Source organism: Aquila chrysaetos, chromosome 12, assembly GCF_900496995.4.
Source record: "Aquila chrysaetos chrysaetos chromosome 12, bAquChr1.4, whole genome shotgun sequence".
In the NCBI taxonomy this organism is placed as follows: domain Eukaryota; kingdom Metazoa; phylum Chordata; class Aves; order Accipitriformes; family Accipitridae; genus Aquila; species Aquila chrysaetos.
Genome location: NC_044015.1, coordinates 8,194,102 through 8,210,385, shown reverse-complemented (window position 1 = coordinate 8,210,385; position 16,284 = coordinate 8,194,102).

Genomic DNA, 16,284 nt, shown 5'->3' with positions numbered 1-16,284 from the left:
GTGTGCAGTTTAACCACTTGACCCTGGAGCACTAAGGCTTTGCTTCTCTCCTGGAGACCTTCCCTGTAGGGCTGGCTTCTTTAGGTGGCCATGCTAACCGGCTTTGTGTGTCCTTGGCCAGCTTTGGGGGAAAGGGCTGCGTGGAGAGGCAGCTCGAGGAGCAGCCCTTGCCACCGTGGGAAGGCATCCTCCGCTTCACATGTGGGTTTGGGAAATCCTCTCAGACCAAATGAACCCTGAAGGGGAAAAGGTCCAGCACAGCAGCATCCTTAGGATGTCCTCATCCTGGCCCAGGGAAGGAGCATCCAGCTTCTGCTACCCCTAAGGTTTGCCCTACCCAAGATGCATTAAAACCACAGCTTGTTGTGTGCATGTAAGTGCTGTAAACTCACAGCTCCCTGTGCTTATTGTGTGTTTCTAGCCTGCTTTCCCCAAGAAAATGAGTCTCTTGCAAACAGCTTTCTGCCTGGTTTTTCCATTTTCCACCCCATAATTTGCTTCCAGATTTGACCCACCTGGCACAGGTTTAAGGTTTTGATGAGCTTTGTGAGAAACAGGAGGTGGTGAGCAGAGGGATGCTGAGGATGTCCCCACCAGGGACAGGCTGGCATGAGAGCTCGGTGTTCATCAAACACCAAAGCCTGGGAGCTTTTGCCCTGTGGTTTCTATCCCTGGGTGCTGCTGGCTGTTGGGGCTGGGAAGTGATGTTGGGCTGCTCTGCCTTGAGCAAAATGCAGCCCAAGGCATCCACATAAGCACAGGCAGGTGCTGTTTGCTCTCAGGGTGAGAATAAAGTTAGTAAATCCAGGGCACTTTATTGCCTTTAAGAAAAAGCTGCTTCTCTGCCTGCACCTTCCTCTCTGGAGAAGCATGAAGGTGTACAGAGCGGACCTGCAGGAGAAGAGGACCTGCTGGCTCAGCTGTGGGATGCTGCAGGGTTAGGGCATTGCCTGCCAGCCCTGAGGGCCTGCTAATCGAATATTTTTTTACATCTAATAGGAGCAAAGAAAGGCAAATAGTCCATGAGGAGAGTCACACAGCATATACTATTGGAATAACAGATGGAAATATTATATTTTTCAAAACATTCTTGCTGCAGAGCTGCTTCTTTGAAGTGTGTTTGAGCAGAACACACCGTGCCAAGAACAGGGGGAGAAATTATTTGTGTCAGCAGAGCTGGGAGCTCGCGCGTCCCAGATGCTGCAGAGCCCCAGCATGCTGGGCCACTCACCCTTGCCAGGGAGGGGCAGAGGGGACGGGGGTCCAGTAGAACCTGTCCTCTGCAGGCAAATCTACCGGCTGTGCCCAGGTGAGATGGTGAATATGGGGCTTTCCAGAGATGTTACTCCCTGAGCTAATGGCCTGTGCTCACTAGCAGCACTGCCTGATTACATTTGCACTTACACTTTTTTTTCTCCCCCAATGATAAATGGTTTTTTGGGGAAGGGAAGAGGTTTAAAGGTTTGTGGGAACTTTCTCCAAAAAGCATAAGAGCATGGCTTTTCCTTCCACCTGATGGTCTTGTTCTTGGAATTAAAAGTTTCATATTCAGTCAACTTTAGGGAAATTAAGGAGGGAGCGGGGCACCCCCAGGGCCCTGCCTGGGGATGTGGCATTAAATAAGATGCTGCGAGGAAGAGGTGAAGGAAAAGGTGATGGAGGCAGGTTGCAAGCATCCAGCACCACTAAGGAAATGGGCAGAGAGCTCTTCAACTGGGGAAGTGCCCCATTGCCTGGCTCCCACCAGGGTGGCTCTGCAGGGCTGGGGGACACCCAGCACCAAGCGCCTGGGCCCAGAGCGGGGGAAGCCCCATCACTGCTGGGCACCAAGGGCATGGCTCAGTCTGCCCGGTTAGCAGAGAGAGGTTTGGGTTGGAAGAAGCTTCCCCCAAAACATGCAAGTAAGGAATAAAACAAGGTCAGGCAGAGTGACAAGGCTTTCAGCTCTGTTTAAGGGGTCCCTTTGGGTGAATAAATACTGCTTTGATCTGCAGAAGCTTTTTCCAAGCCCTGGCTGTGGAGGAAGGTGGCTCTGGGTGCTGGGCTGGTTGGCTTTCTCCCAAGATACCGGCAGAGAGCTCCAGCCCTGGGTGGTCCTGACCTCGAAGCAGGTGTCCTGGGAGAGCTATCCTGTGAACACACCATCACGGGTGGGTGCTGCAGTGTGTGCTTGGTGCCCGCTGTCCTGGGCCTGGTTTGGCAGTGGGCATGGCTGGTACAAGAGCAGCTGTGACCCCCCCCACGAAGTCATGAGGGAAATGGGGTCTCTGAGTGGGAGAGGAACAGGGCAGTCCCTTTTATTGGGCATGTTGAGCAGGCAAGCACTCACCTCCAGATTGGTGGGAAGCAAGGGAAGCTGAAGTCCTGGGTGGGCTGTAACAGTCCTGCCTGGTATAAGGCGAACCCATGCTTGAAACGGGTTGGTACCCAGGCTCACTGGAGCAAGAAGAGTTTTGAGGTACAAAACTTACTCAGCAGATCAGTCCCCTGGGGTTGCAGGGTAAATGCAAAGAATTTCAAGGCAGAAGCAGCCCTGACGCTTTGCAGCTTCTGCTATTCTGCCCTCCAGCCTGTCTCTCCCTGCTGGGGAGGACAGTTGTGTGTGCTGAGTGCGGAGAAGCTGCATCACTCTGGCTTGTCCCCAGCTCAGCCTGGTCAAGCAGGACATTCACACTCCCCAGAAACGTTTCTCTCCCTCTGAGCAGACAGCTGTGACTGTCCTTAGAGCTAACATGTGTTATGGGTAAGTAGAAATGTGTAGGTCCTGAAGGATGCTGTGCCTCCCAGGGATTAGCAGGAGAGGTTGGCTTTGCATTGCTGGGTTCCCTGAGTTGGTCTGGCTGTACAACATCAGGACAAGCATACATGGGTCCTCTCTGTCATGCAGCTTCAACATGTTTTCTCTTCACAGCATGGAGCTGTGCTAGCTGCTGGGGGCTGTCTTGTGACAGCAGGCTGCAATGCCATCCCGTACCTGTTTGATCTCATGGTGCAAAGACGTGTGTGTTATGAGCTTGTGATAAAGTTCCTGTGATAAAGCAGTGAAGATGTGACAGCTCCAGACAGGCCCCTGCCTCAGCCCATGCTCTGGGATACAGATGTTGGCTGTGCCACTCTGCACGCTGCCGGGGGATGTTCCTGCCAGAGCTGTGCCGAGAAGAGCATTTAGGACTTGCAGAGGCCTCTGGAAATTTGGTTCCTTTCTGATGGAAAGTGAAGTTTGTGATGCTTTAGGACTCTGCCTGAAGGGAAGGAAGCAGGGCATGAGAGCTGCCTGCAGAGTTGCCCTGGCACAGCAGTCATGGGTCCTGGGTCCACCTTGTCCTTCTACGGGGTAGACAGAGGAGCCCAGGGAGAGCCGGCAGGTTTCCATTTCTGTCCTGGCCTATGGTGCTTTTTAGCAAAGGCTCTCTACTTCAGTAAGGAGACTTTATTTGGATGAGGCTGCAGAGCGCGTGTTTGCTCAGGGCCTTCCCTTCCACCTCTGACTCATGTTCCCCCTAAGGGATGGGGAAACTGAGGCACGGGGACTCACCAACATCCCTGCATTGCCAGTGGACATGGAGCAAGGTCACCCGTGTCCTCTCCTTGGTTCAGTGCAGAGAAGCAGCTGGACATGGCTCTGCTCCGAAGGAGCCCTGGTCTTCCTGTGTGCTCCGGAGAGCTCTCGGGCAGCCAGAGCTGTCTTTGCTTCCACTGGCTTGATGGCAGTTCCGCTCCTAATAAGTTAATCTGATGGGTTTTGTCATGAGCAAAACAAGAAATCACGTTTTTAATAATAAAAAAGGGTCCTGCATCTTGTTAACATCTGGAGTTCAATCATTTCTGTGCTCAAAACTGTGGAATGCTTCAGCACAATATAAATCTTGCCACTTGCTGTACATGGGCTCCAGATGGGGAGGGAGAGTTCATGTTCACTTGTAACCCATCTGGGTGCTGGCGGCTCCAAGCGGAGCCACCGCGGCATGCGGCTCCCCTGGTCCCACACTGGGGGATAGCAGTGAACCTCCCAAATGGGCTCTGGCACCGCATTCAGCGCCGGGTGTTTGCATTTGGCATGGCGGGGTTGTATCATGGCACTCCCATACCCATGGTGCCCATCTGGAGAACGGTGAGGTCTCTCCACTGCCTAAAAGCTTGTGATGCTGAAGGTTTCCCAGGACCATGGGGTGATGGAGTCACAGCCCAACGTTCTCATGGGACCAAAGCAAAGACCAGGTTGGGCATCTCCACTGGGTGATACACAAACTGCTCCCGGGAGCCAGCGGCAGGGCTGGAGCTGTGTCCCCCATGATGGCACCCACGGTCATTGGATGGGACAGCCTGTAGTTGGGGTGATGGGACCCTGAGCCCGCAGAGGCTTGGGTCGTCTGCGAGCATCGCCACTTTGGTTTTCATTCAGATCACTGATAAATATATCTACCCTGGAGCAGAGCTGTGGAATGCCCAACTGTTGACCTAATGTCAGACTGAGAATGAAGCATTTATCTTTGCTCTGCTCCTTTGCCAGGCTATAATCCGGACCAGTTCCTTCCCTTTTGCACAGTGACTATTTAATTCCCTTAATAGTCTCTTGAGGTGGGCTTTTTTGAAAAGTTGAGTGTAGCCATCACACCATGAACACTTTTAATGAAAGCAAGAGAATTTATTCTCTCTGGAAGTTTTCTTTAATTTTCACTAAAATACTTGAAAATTGCATTTTTTGGTTAAAACCGAGATTTTTGCAGCTCGAGGCCAAAACTTGATGTTTTCTCTAGGTTTTTTGACATTTCAGACAAGTCAGGCAAATTTCCACAAAAAGAGGTTTTCTGTGTGTGTATTTTTTTAAAAAAAGTTGCCTTTCACTGAAAAATGACCTGCTAAAAACTGTTTAGATGGAAATTTTTCAAGCAGCCGTAGTCAGGGCATTGATGTGAGAAAGGCAGTAGTAGAGCTGCAGGCAGGAATGGGAAATGTATGCTCAAAGGGTTGGGAAAGCTCTGTGCTGCTTGTGGTTTTGTCGGTGTTATAGGTGAAGCGCGGCGGTTTGCCTTCTCTGTGTTTTTAGGCATGTCTGGTCAAATAGCTCTGGGCAGAGTTAAGATGAGAGGAAGGAGGTAAGGGAGGCTGGAGGTGATCAGCATTGGTCCATGGCTGCCCTGAAATGGCAGAGCTTTGCGGCGAGGGGGAGGATCTGGCCTCCCTAGTTTTGGGGATGTCTAGAGCGGAGACATCCTGTTGCATTAATAAAACGATGCCGCAGGGCTTGCACCACAACCGAGTTGGAGGTTGGGTTTTTCCCTTGCAGGTGGTTTTCTATGATAACATGAAGGTTTACGAGCCCTGACGTACAACACGTGTGCCTAAATCTCCTCTTTTCAGAAAAGCCACCAGAAGTGTTTTTTCAAGGCACGTGTGCACTTCAAGACCCTGTCCACAAAAGTATGTAAGCTCTTAATTTCCATTAAAAACCTTGTGTGCCTAAATACCTTCTGAGGTCTGGGTTTTACCAGCTGGTATCTAGGTCTTATCTGTTCCTTTAGGCATTTAGATATCTTTAAACTGCCTGGCCCTCAGTTCCCAGTGGCTTCAAAGGAGACTAGAGATGTGCCTGCTGGCTTTCCTAAATAGAGATGCTTTACTGGATGAGGGCTAGATCAATGTTCTTGGTGTGGCTTTGATGGATGACCTACCACTCTGACAATCCCCTTCCCCCAATTTCCATCACTGCCTTATTTATGGGGAAATACAGAGTCCAGGCATATGAAAATAATTTTTCATTTTTATCAGTTTGGCTGGAAAACTCAGTCTGCTCCTACGCAAGGGCTGATGTGAATTCAGCGCTGCTCATAGGCAGCTCTTGGTCAAGAGGACAGCAGTGAAGTGAGGGTCTCGGGGCTGGATGGGTGCATGTATTCCATCCTGCTGGATGGGACCTCTGCTTTGTTTTTCAGGTGGTCTGGAGAGCGTTTTGGAATCTACATGGGCTGAGATCACCCATGGTTTTTAAGCAACATGTTTTCCTGTGTCAGGCTAAATCTGCAGAGGAAGCTTTTGAGATGTGCTTTGAGGTGTGGAGCTGTTCTCACCTGGGTTGCTTTAATTAGCACTGACTGATGCCAGGGTGATGCTAAGGAGGGTATGTGTGTCCCTGCCATGAGTGGAGGGAGGATGCCAGCACCTTGGTGTGAGCCTGGCAGAGATGTGGAGAGGTGTGAGGTGGCAGATATTGGTCGCCGACACAGGCAGACTGATACGCTCGTCAAAACTTGGCCTTTGAAACTCCTTTTTCCACCCCAGAAGGCTTGACTTGTGGCAAAATTAATGTTTCCACGTAAAATGCCTGTCCTCTTTTTGAAGAGCTCTAGTTTTAACTGGAAAACCAAAAAGAACCAAACTGGAAATGAAAATATTTGGGCTGGAAAACATTAGATTCCCAGAAATTTAAAAAAAAAAAATATCAGGCCAAACTGTTTTGGTTTCAGTTCCCAGCTTTTTTTCCCTGGGAAATGATCTACCCCTCATTCCACAGAGGAAGAAAGAGGCAGGCAAAAAAAATCCATGGCGATCTCTGCCAAGCTGATCTGGGGGGAATATTCCTTCCTGACCCTAAAATCATGGATCTGGTAGCCCCACATGCTAGCAGGATGTTCACCCAACCACTGGGGTGGTTTCCCAGCACCCCACGACTCCCACCAAACCCCCTTAGCATCTTAGCTAGGACCCCTGGGAGGGAACGAGGAGAAGACGGGTTGGAAATCATCTCACTTGGATCAAAGCACTCCAGTGTCCATCAGGCTTAGCAAGCAGGCATTAAAGTTTTATTTATGGCTCCCCCAGTATGGGTTTGCTGTTGCTGACCAGGCTGTGGCTCTTCCATGCACCAATAACCCAGTAAGGAGGAAGGGTCCCGGCCTCTTCCTCAGCTCTTGTAGCAGAGAGGCAGGAGGAGACTCTCGGTTTGCTTTTCCCCTTGTCTCTGGTTGAATATCTGTTGATGTTGTTTGCTAAACAAGAGCGCCAGTGGCAGAGGAATTAGAAGAAATCCCTTCTTAATTGGAAACAGTGAGTCTGTGTATTTTTTCAGTTGTCTATTTTGGGCCTTGTAAAATTAAAGTTATTAACTGTAATGCAGCGGTTTCCAGATTCCCACAGCCCTTTACAATAGCGGGGAAATTCATCCCAGGTCACTGGGAGCCTTTAATGAATACATTAAGGCTTATTATTAAAATAAAGTACTTGCAGCTTTATGGGAGACATCTGGCAAGGATGCTTGTCTCTCTGAAGGCAGCAAGGCTCCCCGAGTGTCCTCTCCCGGCATGCACCACGTCCGCCCCGGCAGAGGTTTTCAGGAGTGGTTCCCCGCACAAGGATTTTCCCGCAGGCAGGTCTGGGAGACAGAGGACCTTTGCTGGCTGTGATGGAGAGTGGTTATACCAGACCTGCCCCTGTGATTGCTCCACTGATGTTTCTAGAGCCGACCAGCCCCTCGCTGGTGCTGTAGGTACCGGTGTGAGCCCTGCCAGGATGCTTGCGCTCAGCAGAGCAGTTGCACCAGGGTGAAGCTTCTCCATTCACCAGATGATGTGATGTGCAGGCAGAGCTGAGCTTCTGCTAACCCCGGGTAGGAGGAGAGGAGACCAGGCAGAGACAGCTGACTTTGGGTGCAGGCAGGTCAGCTTGGAGCCAGCTGTTGGCCAGCTGTGCTCGCCCAAAGCGCTGAGCTAGCAGGGTGCTGAATCTGATAAGCGGCTTCGTGTCGCATCGTGTAAGCTCTCTGGTGTGGCTGCACCCATGCAACATCTCCACGCTGCGTGGATACATCGTAAAACTACTCCTCGGTGCTGCACGGAAAGCTGGGAGCCAAATACCCAGGGTTTAGTGCCATAAAGCTGCCCAGGGTCCCTGGCCAGCACTGATGGGAGCAGGTAACTTGCAGCTAGGGTGTTTGCGTGCTGATGAGAACAAACCGCAGCCAGCAAGGCTGTGAAGGGGTCTGGAACAGCGTGCAATCTTATCGCTGCTTTATCTCTATCCAGGCTTGATCCTGGCAGAAAGCAGGGCCACGTGGCAGTAATTGTGTTAGGAAAACAAACTAATCTCTGAAGGGACAGAGAGCAGCTGTTGGGCTATCGGTGCTATTGGGGGAAATGGATGTGGCCTGCCAGCTCGCAGTGTGGGGCTGCTTCACTGCCGGGGCCAGGCAGGGGTGGAGGGGGCAGAAAGTGAATAAAAGTAAGTTTGGGCTGCCAGACAGGACTGAAGGAGTGTTTGTCATGGTGTGATCTGCCCAATGTTACCTGCCCCGCTTTGCCAAGAAGGCCTTCGCTTGCCAAAAGATTTGTGAAACATGGTCTGGCAGATCAGGCATAGGAGTAGGGAGAGGTGGGTTTAATGTACTGGCTCAGTGAGAGCCAGGTTTAACCTCAGCAGATAGCTTATCACCATCTGCCCTGATGTCTCCTCTGTGCTCCTTGTCTAGTTAGGCAGCAGGTTTGCAGAGCTTCCTCTTAATGTGCTTCATACAAGTCTTGCTCTGTGCCCCAGGCACCCCAAAACCTGCTGCTGACCACAGCTGAGCCATGGGTTGCTTGCCCATCCTAGGGTTGGGCTTGCCCTCCCTCCCCACCCCACTCCCACCTCTTCAGCCAGGTCTGGCGGCTCCAGACAGGGTCTCACTGGCAGGGCATCACCGCGGGGTGGGGGGGCCGGACCCCAAAGGTGTGCGGGAGTGATGGAAGAAGCTCTTGGAGATGCGTGCGGAGATGGGGCTGCAGCAGGAGGAGCCTTCCTGTGCAGCCCCTCCCCAAATTTGTAAGGGAGAGGAAACAATGCAGTGGTCGGGCTGGTGTAGAGCTGGTTATCTCCTGCACAGCCAACTGCAAGGAGTTAATTACAGTGATCCTATAACTGTTGTGCTTGTACTTCCCCACACCTCTCCTCTGTGCCTGGGTCTGCAGCCCAGGAACTCAGGCACTGCTGTGTGGTAAAACAGTACCACAAGATGGGGATGCCCCCCAAATCCTGAGCGTGAGCATCTTTGGGGTGATGTAAGTGGGGGAGGAAAGCAAATGGCAGAGGTAGGTCAGCTCCACAGGTTACGCATGAGCCTCCCCTCCCCAACAAGCTGAGTCAAGCCCCTGGCTTCGAATAACCCCAAACTTTGGGAAGGTTAAAATCCAGCTCTGAAGTGTCTGGCTCCAGCCCAACACAAACATTATTGTTGTTTCTGGATTATGTAGTTTAACAGAAAAGAAAATCCTATCATTAAGTAATGCCAATAAGATACACACTTGTCTTGTATTTAGTCTGTCCTATGAACTCTACTAAGGCTCCAATTGAGACGGACTTAAAAAAAAAAAGCCCAGAATTACGCAGCTCCCAAACGTTTTCCTGAAAATAAATTTTTGCCATGTTCCTCCCCAGCAGTTAATTAAGACTTCTATTAAATGCTGACAGGCACTTGATAATGTTATATATTGCAGCAGGCTCTGTTTGTGGTGTTATAATTATGGCAGTAAAACAGTTTCCATTATAGCCCTTCTCATAAGCTAATAACTTTTGAAAACATTCACTTTTCAGGTTGAAATTTTTGCATGCCTGGCCCTTACCCCGTGGAGAATTTTTCTGGAAGCTCTGAGCAAAATCCATCTAGTCCTTTTTGAGTTATGGAATAGAAGGGGAGAAAAAATGAACATTTTTTTCAGTGAGAATATAGGTGGGGAAAAAGGTAATGACATAATTTTTCTAAATAGATGGATAGCAAGAGCATGTGATACCTGATGCTTGCTTTGGAAATTGATAGGGTAGGCTTTGCAGAGTGCCTGGGGCATGTCCCATCAAAAAAAATCCTATCTCTGACTTAAAAGCCTCGATGAAGCCAATGGCAGAGCCTCAAGAGAATCTGGTTGTCACCCATGAGAAGTGACTCTTGGTTGCAGGTTAAAAATAGTGGCTGGTAATTAATAACTCTTTCCTTCTGGCAGCATTTTTGAGGTACTGACAGTATTTCTCATCTCTCGTGGGGATGAAGAGTCAGTCCTGAAAAATTTTGTGAACTAAAAAACTAAAGGGTAAGTTCTTTTTAGGTCAATGAAAATATTTTTCTTTGATAATTTCAAGCTTCCTGTTTTGATAGGTTTTTTCCTACAAGTGGCCTAATTCTGAAGAGAAAAGACCTTTTCAACTAAAACCCTGGGATGTGTCACTGAAGGAAATGTAAAAGCCAAACATTTGGACAATTTGGAGACACGTGTCAGTTTTTTTCAAGTTGAAACAACCGTTCGAACCACCCTTGCCTGCGAAAAGTTAAATGGGCATTTTCCCACCAGCCACCGTCCCCTTCCCAAGACCATTGCACTGGGAGTTTCCCAGCTGGCCCATGTTAGATGCTGGATAAGATGCAGCGATGGGGCAAATGAGATGGAACTGCATTGGCAGGAGCAATGTGGCTCTGAAATTTGTCCTCCTCCCCAGCCACCACCATCGGGATCCCTCAGGAGGGATTTCAAAGGCAGGTGGGTCCCCGGAAGATGTTGAAGATACAGATGAACCTCTACTGCAACTTTCAAAAGCATCTAGGATGATTAACAGTCTACCTCCTGATGGGGCCTTTAACCACACTGGAAAGTGGGATTTAGGCTCTTAAATTGTTTCTGTGCTTTTGAAAAACGCTTGTAGTCCTTGTCAGGATGGGTTCTTCTCAGTTGGTGGCAGTGGTCAAGGAAGGACATGTGGGAGAGGGGTCAGATGGGAGCCCAGCTAGAGAAGGATGCCTTTGCAGCATCATGTCACTTGGTGTGCTGGGCTGTTTTTCAGGCAGAGCTAGAAGAAAAGGTGTCCTGGAGAAGGATGTGGAGGATGAATGGAGGCACAGACCTGCCTATGAGGAAGGGTTTATCCTTGAGACATGGCAGATGTGCTTTGGCAATGCTAATAGTGGTGAAGCAGAAGTAAATCGGCCACTCTCAACCCCTCTGTTTCCAGAAGTGGATCAAGGGGACATCTAGCACTAAAAACAGCAGTTACACTTTTTTTCTTCCTCTGTAAAATGGGGCATTGACTGCTAAGCTTGGTTGCATGCTTATATATGGCTTCACATTCCCCAGTGATGACTGCAGGGAGTTTCCAAAGACCAGCTGGGTTTTCTGCAGTTCTTCTCCTAACCTGCCGCAGAAGAGATGACCACTTAGGACTGTCTGCATGGCAGCTGGAGGTGCAGCCTGTGCTGCCGCATATAAGCTGGCTTTTCCCTCCACCGTGCCCCTGCGTGGGGGTGTGGAGGGACTAGTGTCCTCCCCAATGCACTGTGCACGGCCCCTGGCTGGCCTGGCTGCTTTCCTTGGCATGGCAGGAGCTCGCTTGGCTCTGGCAAAAAGCTGTGTCTTGACACTGATGTAATCGAAATCCAAATATCGCTGAAGGAAGCTTATCTCCAAACATGCCCAGCTCTGGAGCCAGCATCCCCAGCACAAGCCTGCTGCCTGAGACAGCGCCAAGAGGGTTGTGTGGATGGCATTGAATAAGTCAGCTCAAAACAATGGCTTGTAGGCATGCTGCTGAGACCTAAAAAGGAGATGAGGTCTGGAAAAGTCTGCCTTGGCTGTCAGACCCAAGGGTCTTCACTGACCTGGACCCTTGGTCTTTAGGTTTTGCTCCCTGAGGCTTTCCCAGAGAGCTGCCCTGTCAAGGTAGGGGGTAGCAAGAGGGATGTGTGCCCCAAGTGCTACCAAAATACCCTCTCTGGGGTGGCTCCAGCAACTCCAAGGAGCCCCAAAGGCAGAGGCAAAGGAAATCTTGCTCTGGGTAGCAGACTTAATGTGTGTCCTTGCTAAGGACTGGAACCAAGGAGGGATGTAGGCTGCTAGGTAAGATTCAGACCAAATGTATGTACCAGAAAGAAAAGACAAAAATGCTCCATTGATTAAAAAAAACCAAACCTTGAAAATGCTCAAAACTGTTGCCCGTGGTATTGAGCTGGGCAAAAACAGCATGAGCAAAGAGGGATCCGCAGGTAGGAAATACCAGTGCTGCTCTTGTTGAGGAAGAGGTTTAGTCCATGGAATGAAATTTTGAGAAGGCTGGTGAACACTGCAAACGTATTGAGTAAAAACTACTGCAGGCATGGGATGGTGGAAAGGAGCTGCAAAAGGAAGAATGTCAGAAATGTTACATTAGGTTCAGTCAAAGGTTTCTGGTGTCCATCCACAGGCAGCAGCAGCTCCTTGGGGATGGAGCATATGGGATGGAGCATGTCTGCTGTGATCTTTAGAGCCAAGGGTTGCACCTGGCCTGTAATTTTCAGATAGGTCCCAACAGATCAGCCTTCCTCAAGTGTAAATCCATTCCTTCTTCATCCCTCCAAGCCATCCTCTCCTGTCAGATATAACGGGACCCTGTGTCTGTAGGAAGCAGCCTGTGGTTTTTGTGCTGCTGGCAGTGGCACAATGCTAATTTTCAGCTTCTTACCCCAAATTCCCAACAGAAGTGGAGGAAACTTCAACCAGTGCTGTTCTTGGTGGGTCCACATTGCCAGTCTCAGTGCACTCAAAGGGGGTTTGTCACCAGGTGCTTCCCCCTGCAGTGGCATCAGGGCATGGGGAGCCAGGCTGCTTGCAGAGAGCTCACCTCTTATCTCTTGAGTATGTGCTGGCGCTGCACCGTGTGGTTGGGTTCGGACTTCCCTCCTCTCCAACTAACCTGCTCTCTCCACTCCAATTGTTTTTCCAGACTGCGGCAGTAATCGAATGTGCAGAGGTAGCGGGGCATGGATCTGTGTCTGAGCCCCGCTCGCCTTCAGTACCCTGACGTGCTTTTGGGGGAGGGAAGAGGAGAATTGGGGGGGAAGGCTTTTACCCCCTTTTAAAAAGTAGGAACATGGGATGTGCATTAGGCTTTCTTCTCCGGAGAGTATTTCTGCGTTTTGCCTCTCACAGCTGTCCCTCGACGCACGCACACCCCGCACCCCTCCCCACGCATTCCTGCACAAACCCCTTTTGTTCACTGCCCTCAGCCAATATACAGGCAGCAACAGCAGCCCAGATGTTCCCTATCAAACTCAGAGCCATGCCAACAAACTTTGGCACACATGAAAGTGTGCTGAGGAATGGGCCTCCGCAAATACCATTTATTTTTTTCCCCCCACCCTCCCATTCCTGCAAGTATTTTTAAATGTTAATGGCTTCCACGCCGCGACAGCCAGTGGGGGGCTGCCAAGCCAGGCTCCGGGGGCGTCTGGCAAATTAGCGGTTCAGGTATCCCCGGCGCCTTGTCGGGGCTGTGCTAACCTCGAGCCCCTGCCCCGTGTTTTCCCCGATGGCTTTCCAAGAACGGGGCTGAGCTGGTGGTGTTTTCCCATGGGTGATGCTGTTTGGAGGCAGCGACCCGCAGCCCAGCCTGTGGGGGGAATGCAGACGATGCTTTGGGGAGATTTGCTATAAATCTGTTTTCTCCTAGCACTGTCAGGGCTGGTTTGTGATGACCTAGAAAAGCATAGTTAAAGATGCTGTGTGGGCTGAGTGGCCCCTTTAGGCTTGGCTTTGTCACAAACCCAGTGCTTGGTAGGTGTGTGGAAGTGTGAGTTGGGTTTTTGGCTGGTGTGGATGGAGTTTTTCATCATCTCTTTCTCAACATCTTCCCTGCAGGCGATTCCCGCTGCCATCATTCAGCTGTGAGCCCTGGGTCATGGTGCAGATGGGGCAGACTGGGAACCGAAGAACAGCGTGGCCAGGACTCAGCGCTACAAACCAGAATCGGGATGGCTTTGGCCATGAGCAGGTAGGTGAGTGCACAAGTGAAAACGTTCCTCTGTCTGTATGAGCAACAAATCTACTTCTGCTGCACAATCTTGAGGCTGCGCATGCATGTGCTTCAATGGAAGAGCTCCCTGTTGCCCCGTGGTGTATAAATGGGGTTAAAAGCTGCTGCAGGCAGGAGCTGCCACCTCTACACGCTCCTGTGCAGGCTTAGCTCTGACCCTCACTGCAGGTATTTCTCCTCCCATCTCAAATGACAGAGCCATGTCCCACCTCTCCAGCTCCACCACTGAACCCCACGCAGTCTGTGCCAGATCTGGTGCCCACTGCCCTGACTGCGGAGAGACGGGCTCAGGCAGGAGACGGCAAATGCTGCCCCTCACCCAAGCTTGCTGAAGCAAGCAAAGGTCACTTCTGCTAGAAGATCCATTCTCATGTAATTTAAACAAAAGCAGCCCATTTGTTTCAGCACCAGGACTCTTCAAAGAGAGCCTGAACCCCCTTTTTTCCATCCACTATAATGGCAGCAATGTATTTTTTCACTCCTCTCTCACATTGTAAAGACCGAAGCATTTTTGCTCAAATTCAAAAAAAAAAAAAAAAAAAAAATCCCATCTGGATGAAGACCAGACCTTGTGAAGTTTCCACAGAGGGTGGTGAACCTCTCTCCCCAGCAGTGGGCTTATCTGAGATCATCTCCTCAAGGAGTGCGCCAAGATTTCCATACTGGAAAAAGACCCTTCTCGGAGGGTTTTGCACAAGAAGGGATGGCACGAGCCATTGCACGGTGAATTTAGCTAAGAGAGGAGGAGGCAGTAGACAAGGTCCCAGGGGAGGGAGAACAGCTACGTTTCCAGCCTGGGGTTGAACGGACATGAAGCAATGATTGCGGAGAGGTTCAGAGAAACAACCAGATGTGCATGCGATAGCCAGGACTGCGGAAGGGAGAGAAAATGGGTTTGCACAATCCAAGTGCAGGAGTCAGTTTTGGCTACAAAGACGTGCCCTGATGGGTAGCAACAACAGCTGCTGTGGAGGGGCCTGACTGGGTGAACTGGGCAGCATACTGGACTGGATGAGGGCGGGGGCTGTTTTCGGAGACACCCCCCCCCACCGGGGTTGTGCCTCTTGCAGTGGTGACAGTGACCCTCAACAGACAAAGTCAGCTGCACCCTCTGTATCCTTGTCCTGGCCATGGACCTTGGAAAATAAATGTAACCTTGGACAAAAGGTTAAGATAAAGAGGTAGCAGAAGAAAAATGGTCTGAGCTGATGAAAGCCCCCTCCTTGGGGGGAGAGAGAAGGGGGAAAAGAGATTGTGGTTATATTTTTACAAAGGATTTGTAGGGGCTATTTCTAGAAAGTGGGAGAAATTGAGCAATGTTCCCTGGTCCCCTTCATTAAGGAGGGAAGGCAGCACACTGAATTTGCCATTAAAATAGTAATAATAATAAAAAAAACCCCATAGCCCCTAAATTATCCTATTTAAAAATAAAATAAAATAAAAAATTAAGAGGTAGTTGCCATTTCACATGTGGTCTGGTTTAAATCCTGGGAGCAATGTGGCCCCTGAGATCTAACCTGTTGGAGTAGATCCCCGCTGTGTTCAAAGGCAATGGCGAACCCTTGAATTTGCTTTCAAACTTGGGCTGGGGTTGCTAAGGTTTTTGAAGCCCTGAGCAAGTTTGGGAAGATCTCTTTTCATGACCAAGCAGTCTGTGGGAAAAATATATTGGTAGATTTGCATGAAGGGAACAGTTTGGGATGTGAGGCAAGTCTCTCCAGATGCTTGCTGGATTGTTTTGTGGCTTATGCAGAAAGTCTGCAATCTTTGCAGCTTTATATAAAACCTGGAGGACAAAGGTCCTCTCTGTAAGCACAGACACAGTCAGATTCCCCCAAAGGAGGCTGATTTCAACAGTTGATCTTCATTTAACACTCCCAAGCCAGATGAAAAATTGCAGACTGAATCTGACCATGTGTACTTAAGAGGGTTTTCTAGTTGCTGGTGCACAGGTGTTGCTACAGGGAGGATGCAGACATACCCTGATATATGCTGGCTAAATAATCCTGCTTTTCTGAGCTGGACAGTCTGTACTGGATTAAAACGTAATGCTGGCTTGTTCTCAAAACTCAGGATATTTGTTTGTCCTCTTTAGTTCATCTTCAGTTTCTCTGTTTGTGAGTGCATTGCTACACTGAGCACGCGGACGGGGATTGCAGAGCCTTTTCTCCTGCTAGGAGAGGAATCTGGAAACAATTACAAGCTGCTCGTGCTTAATCACTCGGGTAAATCTTAAATGCCTGTCTTAATATTTTGCAGGACTGAAGATGGCATCTGAATGTTTGTGGTACGCAGGTTACACGGCAGAGCACACAGACTTGGAGAGTTTTGCTCTGTGCATGTTTCAGGGGTGGCTGGTCCTGAGGACCCCACAGCTTCTCTGAAATTCAGGTACAATTTCAAAGAAAACCTAAAATGCAAGGGAAAAAAAACCCAACCAAGTATTTGCTTGATATTTGTGCAAGTTGTCAGTTCAGTCATGTTCTT